Here is a 10,142-nt window from a genome sequence, read left to right as displayed (position 1 = left end):
TAAAAACTAAAGATGCTATATATATGTGTATATATATATATATTTTAGAACACAACCTCTTTATTTCTTTTTGAGACAAAAATGTTCAATTTGGATGATGAGGATATGGCAAGCACTAAAGATAATGGCTAGCTCTTCCATTTATTCCAATGAATTCCAGTGGAGGGAGAGGAAATAGGACCTAGGCTGTTTTTGATCTATTCATATTCGTCTTATCACATCTACAACTTGGTACTTCTTGAGCAGGACTGCCCCAATAAGGCCAGATGTGATAACAGTTAAAAATGGAGATGACAGATATGGAGAATTCAACATGTGTATGCAGTTTAGTCCGATGTCCCCATATAGTCTCTAAAATTCCATGCTTGGTCAGAGCTGGCTCCTCTCTGCTCCCCTGTGCCTCGGTTCTGCTCCTCCACTCCTGAGGGAGAGCAGGTGCAGACCACGTGGAGCTGGTGGGGCCATTTCCCCGGCAGCTTGCTGGGCCACCCGGTACTTCGATCCCTTGGTCTCGGGCCTCTCACAGTTCACCACAGACATAGGTACCCTGACAGTGTCAAGCCCATTTCCCCTCACCTCACACCAACACTCGCCCATCCTGTGATGGGCTTTTCTGGTAACTTTACTGCATGTGGGGCTACCACACCACCAAGACATTTTAGAAAATGGCCGGCAACTCTTTCAGGGTTTAGCTCCCATTTGACATTCCCACCTCCAGGTGACAGCTTTGCAGGAATTTCCCTGTCGCCTCGCCGGCCTTGGTCTGCATCTTTTCTGATTTTCCTTCTTGTCTTAGCAATTTCTCCTCTTCAAACAAATCTTGTTTGCAGGGGATGCCTTTACAGCCAGTCCTTGAAGAAGGAGTCCATTCCGGCCCCCAAATTTCTTCACTAAAACCAGGTCACCCCAACGCCAAGCGCCTCCACCGACTGTGGCTGCATGAGGATGAGCTCCAGGTGGTCTTTGGGCAGGTGCTTCATGTCCTTGCCCAGCTTGTAGACGTGGGGCTCTCCCGCCCAGCAGCTCCTTCCACCCGCGGCTCCTTCTGCTGGCGCTCCTCCCACCCGCGGAATCTTCCACCCGCGCTCCTGCTCCTTTCACCCGTGCTCCTTCCACCCGGGGCTCCTTCCACCCACGCTGCAGGATGACCTCTGTGGTGTGAGAGGCTGAAGCCACGCCCCTGGCCGGGTGCCCCCTTCCAGTTGTGGCCTGAGCAGGGTCCCGACTAGTCCTCCCAGCAGCTGAGCCCAGCCCAGGGCTGCTACCTACGCTAATTCTTATATTAAGTGTCCTTATCACCAAAAAACAAAAAAACAAAAAAACAAAAAAACAAAAAAAAAGGCCAGGGGCACAAAGAGGTGTTGAAGATAACAGACATGTTCAGTGCCTTGATTGTGGTGATGGTACTAAAGGTGTATGCACACATCCCAGCTCATCAAAATGTATACTTAAATATGTGCAATATTTGTATAGTAATGATACAATGACAATCATATATGCATATCAAATTCACATGTTGTACACCTTAAATTCACACAATCTTATATGTCAAATATATTTCTTTAACAAAAAATACATATTAGAAAAATAATAATAAACTATACCTAAAGCTGGGGAAAAAAAAAAAAAAAGATTGGAAAGCAATGAAGTAACTAGAACAGTTTTCCAAAGCATAGTCTACAAAAATCCCAATTATGGAGCTCATTAATACAATTTGGAGAAAGGTTTCATGTTTACATAAATTTGAGGAAATTGTGTTAAAATTCTATTACTTGTTTTTAATTTTCCCTGCCCCTTTTACATTTCATATTTATCTTTTCAGCTGTATTGAAATATAATTCAATTACTATCCTATCTAATAAAAGAGTAATATGCAAATTGACTGTAACCTCTGCTATACCCACAAGCCAAGCCCACCAGCCAATCAGGAGCGAGTATGCAAATTAACCCAAACAAGATGGCTGTGGCCATGGAGCTGCAGCAAACAGGAGGCTTGGGTTTTCCTGGCAATGGAGGAAGCCAAGCTTCCCTGCCACCGTGGGCAGCCCAGGCCTACACTCAAGGCTACAAACTTTCAATTATAGAAGATAAATAAATCCCGACAAAAATGGCGGCAGCCACAGAACTGGAGAGAGCAGGAGGCTTGAGTTGCCCCCGATGGAGGAAGCCAAGCTCCCACAGCCCTGGCCTGCCTTGGCCTCTGCTACAAAGTTTCAGTTATAGAAGATAAATAAATCCCAACAAAAATGACTGGGGCCATGGAGCAAGCAGGAGGCTTGGCTCCACTCAAGGCTACAAAGTTTCAATTATAGAAAATAAATAAACCCCAGATACCAGGGCCTCTGTTTGGGTCGCTGGGGGGCATGGCCAGCCTGCAAACCACCACAGGCACCTCACTCAGGCTGCCCCACCCCCCAACGGAACCCCCACCCTGATCTGGGACACCCTTTAGGGCAAACCAGCTGGCCCCCACCAGTGCACCAGGCCTCTATCCTATCTAATAAAAGAGTAATATGCAAATTGACCATCACTCCAACACACAAGATGGCTGCCCCCATGTGGTCAAAGATGGCTGCCCCATGTGGACACAAGATGGCCAGCAGGGGAGGGCACTTGGGAGGGACCAGGCCTTCAAGGGAGGGCAGTTGGGGGGGACCCAGGCCTGCAGGGGAGGGCAGGTAGGGGTGACCAGGCCTTCAAGGGAGGGCAGTTAGGGGTGACCAGGCCTGCAGGGGAGGGCAATTAGGGGCAAACAGGCTGGCAGGGGAGCAGTTAGGAATCAATCAGGCTGGCAGGGGAATGGTTAGGGGGTGATCAGGCTGGCAGGCAGAAGTGGTTAGGGACAATCAGGAAGGCAAACAGGCAAGCAGTTGGGAGCCATCAGTCTCAGATTTTGAGAGGGATGTCCGACTGCCCGTTTAGGCCCGATCCTACCAGGATTGGGCCTAAACGGGCAGTTGAACATTCCTCGAGGGGTCCCAGATTTGAGAGTGTGCAGGCTGGGCTGAAGGACACCACCTCCATGCATGAATTTTGTGCACCAGGCCTCTAGTTGTAATATATTCACAGAATTATCTATCTATTGTCACACTCTAATTGTGTATGACACTTCATTCCCCTTAAAAGAAGCCTGTGTCATTTAGCAATCACTCCATATCCACACCACCCAAATGTAAACAACTACTAATCAATTTTTTGTCTTTATTGACTACTAGGGGCCCAGTGCACAAAATTCGTGCACTGGGTAGGGGGTCCCTCAGCCCAGCCTGCCCCCTCTCACAGACTGGGAGCCTTCAGGGGATGTCCTACTGACAGCTTAGGCCGCAGTCTATCCTCCCTCTGCGGGAGGCAACCAGGCTGATCAGGGGAAGGCGCCAGCCCCATCACCCTGTTGCTGCAGCCACTGCCAGCCACCCCAGCAGCCAAGGTGTTTTCATTAACACGGACTCCAGTCCATTCACTATGAAAAAATGACAACTTTTTTTAGGCATTTTCAAGATGTGTCTTTCATAGGATATGACATTTCTTTCTTTCTTTTTTTTTTATCCTCACCTGAGGATATGTTTCTATTGATTTTTGGAGAGTGTGGAAGAGAGAGGGAGAGACAGAGAGAAACATCAATGTGAGAGGGACACTTTGATTGGTTGCCTATTGCATGAGCCCTGACCTGGGCCCTGACCAGGGAGGAGCCTGCAACCTAGGTACATGCCCTTGATCAGAATCAAACCCGGACCCTGTGGTGGGCAGGCCGAGGCATTATCCCCTGAGCCAAACCGGCTAGGGCAGGATATGACATTTCTTAGCCCTCCAGCAGTGGACCTTCATTTTTTTTTCCAGGAGTGTGATGGAAAAACCTGAGATCACCTTTTGGATTCTTATTACCCAAGTTACCAAGAACATTACCAGTGGTGTACAGGGAGCTTAGCCAAAGAGTGGTCAGAAAAGGTGTTTCCTCTGCAGCTCACATGCAGAGGCAGGACTGCTGCAAGCCGAGGCTGGCACTACCCCCTCCCACCCCGCCTACTCAAGCCTCCACCGCAGCTTGGGCAGGTTGTCCCCCGCCTCCGCTTAAGCCTCCTCCACAGATTGGGCAGGACCCCCCACCCAGCTCCGATCAGGCCCTCCTCAAGCCTCTGCCATGGCTTGGGCAGGGCCCCCCCCTCCACTCAGGCCCTGCTCAAGCCTCTTCCACCCAGCCCCCGGCTGATCTGCACCAAGGCTGGTAGGCTAGGAGTGGCCGGGGGCGTTCTGGGACGCTGGCAGCTCAGTGCCTACGCGTGGGCCTACAGGCTCGAAGCAGCCTGGGTCCCAAGTATGTTCCCAGGACCCAGGTCGCTGGATGCCTGCATATTCAAATTAACCTGCTATCTTTGGGGTTAATTTGCATACTCACTCCTGATGGGCTGATGGATGTAGTGGAGGTACGGTCAATTTGCATATTTCTTTTTTATTAGTGTAGATTCCAGACATTGTGTGTAATTGGACTCACTCAGCATAATGTTTTCAAGGTTCATTCATGTATGAAGTATACATAATTTCATTTTAATTTTGTATTGTCATTTTTTTGTATAGCTGAATAATATTTCATTTTTATGGTTATATCACATTTTGTTTATTTATTCATCAGTTACCTATAATGGGCATTTGGATTCTTTCTATTTTTTGGCTTTTGTGCATAATGATGCTGAACATTCATGTGTAAATTTTATATGTCAGGAAACATCTTTAGTTTTTACCTTGACTTTGAATAGTATTTCCACTGAGCAAAGAAGGCTAAATTTGCAAGGTTTTTTTGTTGTTGCTTTCAGTTCTGTAAAGACATTTTTAAACAGTCTTCTGGATTCCATCATTTCACTGAGAAGTAAATTTCATACTTACACTGTTTCTCTTTTGAAGGTAGCATGTCCTTTTGCTCTAATGCTTTTAAGATTTTTCTCGTTGCTTTTGGTTTTCATAAAATTAGCTATGATGTGTAGGTTTAGTTTTCTTTGTAGTTATTGTATTTTGGATTTGTAGAAGTTCAATAACAAGAATACTGCTTCAACTCCATCACCCTTCCTTTGCTCTTTCATACATATTTTTTACATTACCTTTCGAATTCTCTATATTTACACTTATAGCCTTCAGTCTAGATATTTTCTATTGTTTAATTTTCCAACTTATTGATTCTTTCATCTTCTGTGCCTGTGTTTTCTTAAACTTAACTACAGATGCATTACTTTTATTTATTCATATTATAGTTAATAAAATTTTAGTTCCATTTAAGAAAGTCTATACTGATAATTCAAACAATTTATAAATAGAAAAAGGTGTTCTTCAAAATATGATGATCTCTAGTACAAAGACTGGTTAGAAATAAGTTAGAAAGAGGTTGGAAAGAAGCTTGTCGAATGTACTTTTAGAATAAGAATCTATAAACTGAGAAGAAAAAAACCCTCTAAATAAACCTTGAATATTTAAATATTAATGAATGAATTGGTTAGGATGTTTCTTTAAGAGAGGAGAAATGTCCCATGAAGAGGTGTGGTGATGAAGAAGTACAATGAAGTTTGGGCAGAAAAAGTTAATAATTTTGTCTGAAAAATGAGTTTATATTGGTCTATCACAAAGCTACTTTCTACTAAGAGCAAATTTAGGCCAAAAATACTTTAATAATTTAGTATACATATGTTTGTGTTTTTCTGTAATCTGCTACCAGGCTATAGGTTTTAATAGAAGCAATAATACTTTTCATTTCTATATCCTTTCCTGTGGGCAATAAAGGTTTATAGGAGGTTTTAAGAAGGAAAGAAATAAGCTGATATCAATATTTTGGAAATATAATTTTGAGAGTAATCAGAAGGACAAAAAGCATACAGGCTGGAGGCAAAAGTCCAGCTAGGAGGTTTCTGTAGTCAAAATAATTTATGTGGTAGAAACAGAGAGGAAGAATGAGACTCCATGGAAGAAGAACTGACACAACTCAGTCAACTGACTGTAGAAAACCAGGAAAAGAGGGAAGGAACTTCCAGTCTGTATGATTAGAAGAATACTGATTTTATTTGTAGAAACTGACAAGAAGCACTTTGTACCATGTGATACCACAGTGCTCTGCCTGATTTTTCCACCTTCATACCCTGTATTACAATTCATAACCAGTTTTGCACTCTCTATGGTTTAACATCCACCCCAACATGGAACTTGCACAGATTTCTCTATCTCTGATTGATGACCCTGTACTCTCATAGTATCTACAGTCAATGACACAATTTTCAGTAATTATTATCTGGTGGCATTTTGGCTGTGATTGTGTTAAATGAATGGTTCACATATGTTTCCAAATAGACTATATGTTTCTGAATACTAGGAAAGTGTTGTGTAAATTTGGAGTGCTAAATTTAATCTTTGATATACTCTATTGGGCTAAAATGAATCTTGATTAATGAATATAAATAAATAAAATAAATAATGTTGTCATCACCATACCATGATACAGGTATTTCTAGAGTTCCTTTTTAAAAAATGTATTGATCTTTAGAGAGAGAAGGAGAGGGAGAGAGAAACATTGTTGTGAGAACAGAACATCAATCAGCTGCCTCCTGCACACGCCTACCAGGGATGGAGCCTGCAAACCGGGCATGCGCTCTGACCAAGCATTGATCCTTTCAGTGCACTGAAGACACCCAGCCAACTGAGCCACACTGACCAGAGCTAGAATTTCTTAACTGTTAAGACACTAAAATGACATAAACACTTATAAATGTTAGCTTTACTGAGTTTTCCAAGTGTGCTTTACATTCCTAATTATAGCTAATGTTCACTTCCATCATTCAATTTGTTTTCTGCTTCAGCTAACTTAAATTTATTCTCTAGAGTGCTTGCAGTTTGAGTAGCCTTTTCACTGAAATATAAAGGTCAAAGAAAAGGGACCATATGTAATACCTTCAACAATAAAGATTTAAAAAAATACGTATAATAAAAGCCCATCTGAAATTGGTTTAAATAATGTGGAAGTTTATAATCTTATATAAGAAAACATGTAGAGGTCCAGTAGGCCCCTGGTCCAGCATGTAGTAGATCTACTTTCTCCATTAGATGGCTTTCCCCTTACCTGACTTCAGCATTTGCTGATGTCACACTTAATAGGATAATTGCCAAATTAAACAAGAAGTGCTTTCTCTTTCATTAAGAGTGAGGACTCCTTTTAGAGGCATCTTGTCAGATTTGTCCTTATGTCTTATTGAACAAAATCATATACCCAGCCTTAAATCAATTACTTCAAAGTGCAGTGGGATCGTCATGATTGTCTTAGAATCATCATGATCTACCATCTATTGTTTCTAATGGCATCCTTTCTCCCTTACACATGTAGAGCACAGGGTGGATAGCTGAATAAATCTGTGATTTTAGAAAGCAGAAGGGAAAACATAGATTTGTGGTAGCTAACCAACAGGGGAAACTAGAAGTTCTATATGGCTAATTGATCACAAGGAACAATTTTATTTTGTTAAAAGTATTAACTTATTCTTGTGCAAAAAATTACATTTGTTATTTCTGTATAGCATGTGTAGTAAGATTTTATATGATAAAGTTAAGAAACAATATAAATCATTAAACCTTCCTTAAGAATATCACAGATATCACAAAAGATCAATTCTCACTTATAATAAATGCAGAGGCCTGTTAGGATATTACATAGTATCGCAGAGTATTCTCTAAAAAAATGCAATTTTGTACACATTGTTTATATTATATGATGACAGTTGTAGGAATGTTGCAGGAAGGCCTGAGAGATGTCAGGTCTTTATTGACTAACTTAGAATAATTTTTTATGTTAACATGTAAAAATACATATTACTTTTTTTGTCCTTAGATCGAGAGACAGAGGAGCAAATCTCAGAGAGAAGGTAGGGGAGAGTGGGGGGTAAGTGGGAGAGATCAACCAAAGGATTGTATGCATGCATATAAGCCTAACCAATGGACACAGACACCAGGGGGGTGAGGGCATGAGTAGGGGGGACGGGAGGCAATGGGAGGATAAGGACACATATGTAATAACTTAATCAATAAAGATAAAAAAGAAACATTTTCAAAAATGAAATAAAAAATATTATCATTGTCAAAAAAAAAGTAATTTCATTAAACTAACCTGGCTGGTGAACTTTCCCCCCCCCAATTTTCATTTTACCTGAACTTTCTACAGCATTTGATTCATCACTCCCTTTTATTTGAAACTTTCATCCTTTGTTTTCTGTGACATTAACCTCCATGATTTCTAAGATTGTTCATGAGGGATGACATTTGTCACTTGATAAAATGATAATAATTACATCAACATGCAAATTTGTTTTGGAAATTCTTCAAGATTATGTATTAATGACTACAAAGAAAAAAGTTCCAAGTATTTCACAATAATCTATCTATCTATCTATCATCTATCTATTACTGTATCTATATATTAATATTGTAATCATAGCAAATACATGCAGTCATTTTAGGCTCTAAATTAAATATATATTTTCCACTTATTTTTTCCCTTCTATTCTTCTTTTATAAGAGAAGATAAACATCCCTAAATTATTGAAGCTAAGCAGATATTCTTGGGAAACACTCTGGTGGACAGTCATCCCTCACACAACCCTTTTATTCAGCAACATCACCCTTTTACTTGGGTCTTACTTATTAGCTCTCTTATCTTTGATAATAAGAAGGTCTCTGACTTATTGTGATTCATTTTAGGATTTTTCAACTTTATGATGGTGCAAAAACAATACACATTTAGTAGAAATTGTACTTTATATTTTGAATTTTGATATTTTCCTGGGCTAGATACACAGCATGATACACTCGTGATCCTGGGCAAAAGCAGTGATCCACAGCTCCCAGTAAGCCATGTGATCAAGAGGTTAAACCATTGATACTCTACAGGAAACTGTGCTACTAGCATTTTTTGAATATTGTATTTGTGTTTTCATATCCCATCACGTCTACAAAACATCCATCTTTGTATTCTATTTCTGATGAGAAGAAGAAAGCAATCACCCTTGGAATGAAACTCAAGATAATTGCCCAACTGTAGACTATTGTGAGTATTCTGAGCATGTTCAAGGTAAGCTATGTTAAGCTATGATGTTCAGTAGACTAGGTGTATAAAAGGCATTTTTGACTCACAATATTTTCAACTTAAGGTGGGTTTACTGGGATGCAACCTCATTGTAAGTCGAAGAGCAACTGTATTGAGTTTTGTCCTCATTTAAATATCCTTACATTTTTAGGTAAGATAAGAACAATGAACATTTATGGGGGGGTGGGGAGAGGGAATCTTGGATATAAATCATGTGATAGATATTGATTCTTTGTTATATTAGAACTAGAGGCCTGGTGCACAAATTCGTGCACCAATGGGGTCCCTCGGCCTGGCCTGTGGGATCAGGCTGAAACTGGCTCTCTGACATCCCCCAAGGGGTCCCAGATTGCGAGAGGGTGCAGGCCAGCCGAGGGACCCCACCAGTGCACTATCGGGGCCGGGAGGGATGTGGAAGGTTGACCAGCCCGGGAGGGACCGAGAGAGGGCTCCAGGGTGTGTCCGGCCCATCTTGCTCAGTCCCGATTGGCTGGACTCTAGCAACAAGCTAACCTACTGGTCAGAATGTCTTCTCCCTAGTGGTCAGTGCACGTCATAGTGAGTGGTTGGGTGGCCTTAGCATATCATTAGCATATTACACTTTGATTGGTTGAACAGCTGACCGGATGACTGAACACTTAGCATATTAGGCTTTTATTATATAAGATTAGGCACCAAATGGGTTCCTTCATCTATGGTAGTCATAGAAAATGGCTTCTTGATCTTCCTGATTTTTTGAAAGTCAGCTTCAGTTTTGATAATGGGAATTGTCTGAGGTATATGAAACAGAATAAGCAATCCCTCTGGGAAACTCTGCTAAGTTTTGCATTCACTTGTAGGGTTTGGCCTTGCTGTATGGATTGGGTGGGATCTGTATCAGCAAATGCTGTGAATGTTTATCTTGTTTATGGATAGAAAATGAGGGCCTTCATTTTAGGCTGCTTTAATTTCTGCATTTCTTTTCTTGCCATTGTGAAAGCAGTAGCAGTTTGTGGTTGTGGTGTTGGTGTGGAGAGATTGTTGAAGATTTTTCCTTGTA

At 41.4% G+C, this 10,142-nt stretch overlaps 1 pseudogene across 1 annotated transcript in view; it reads right to left on the bottom strand.

Moving 5' to 3' along the window:
* Window positions 1-369: 369 nt before the first annotated feature.
* LOC308233568 (large ribosomal subunit protein bL9m-like) overlaps window positions 370-10,142 on the bottom strand; it is a 108,983-nt pseudogene continuing 99,210 nt past the window's right edge. The window contains exon 2 of the transcript in view: window positions 370-1,088. The product of the transcript in view is annotated as a large ribosomal subunit protein bL9m-like (transcript). The remainder of the gene's footprint in view (window positions 1,089-10,142) is intronic.

This window comes from Plecotus auritus (genome assembly GCF_963455305.1).
Source record: "Plecotus auritus genome assembly, chromosome: 9".
Classification (NCBI taxonomy): Eukaryota; Metazoa; Chordata; class Mammalia; order Chiroptera; family Vespertilionidae; genus Plecotus; species Plecotus auritus.
This window is presented reverse-complemented; position numbering and strand designations above follow the sequence as displayed.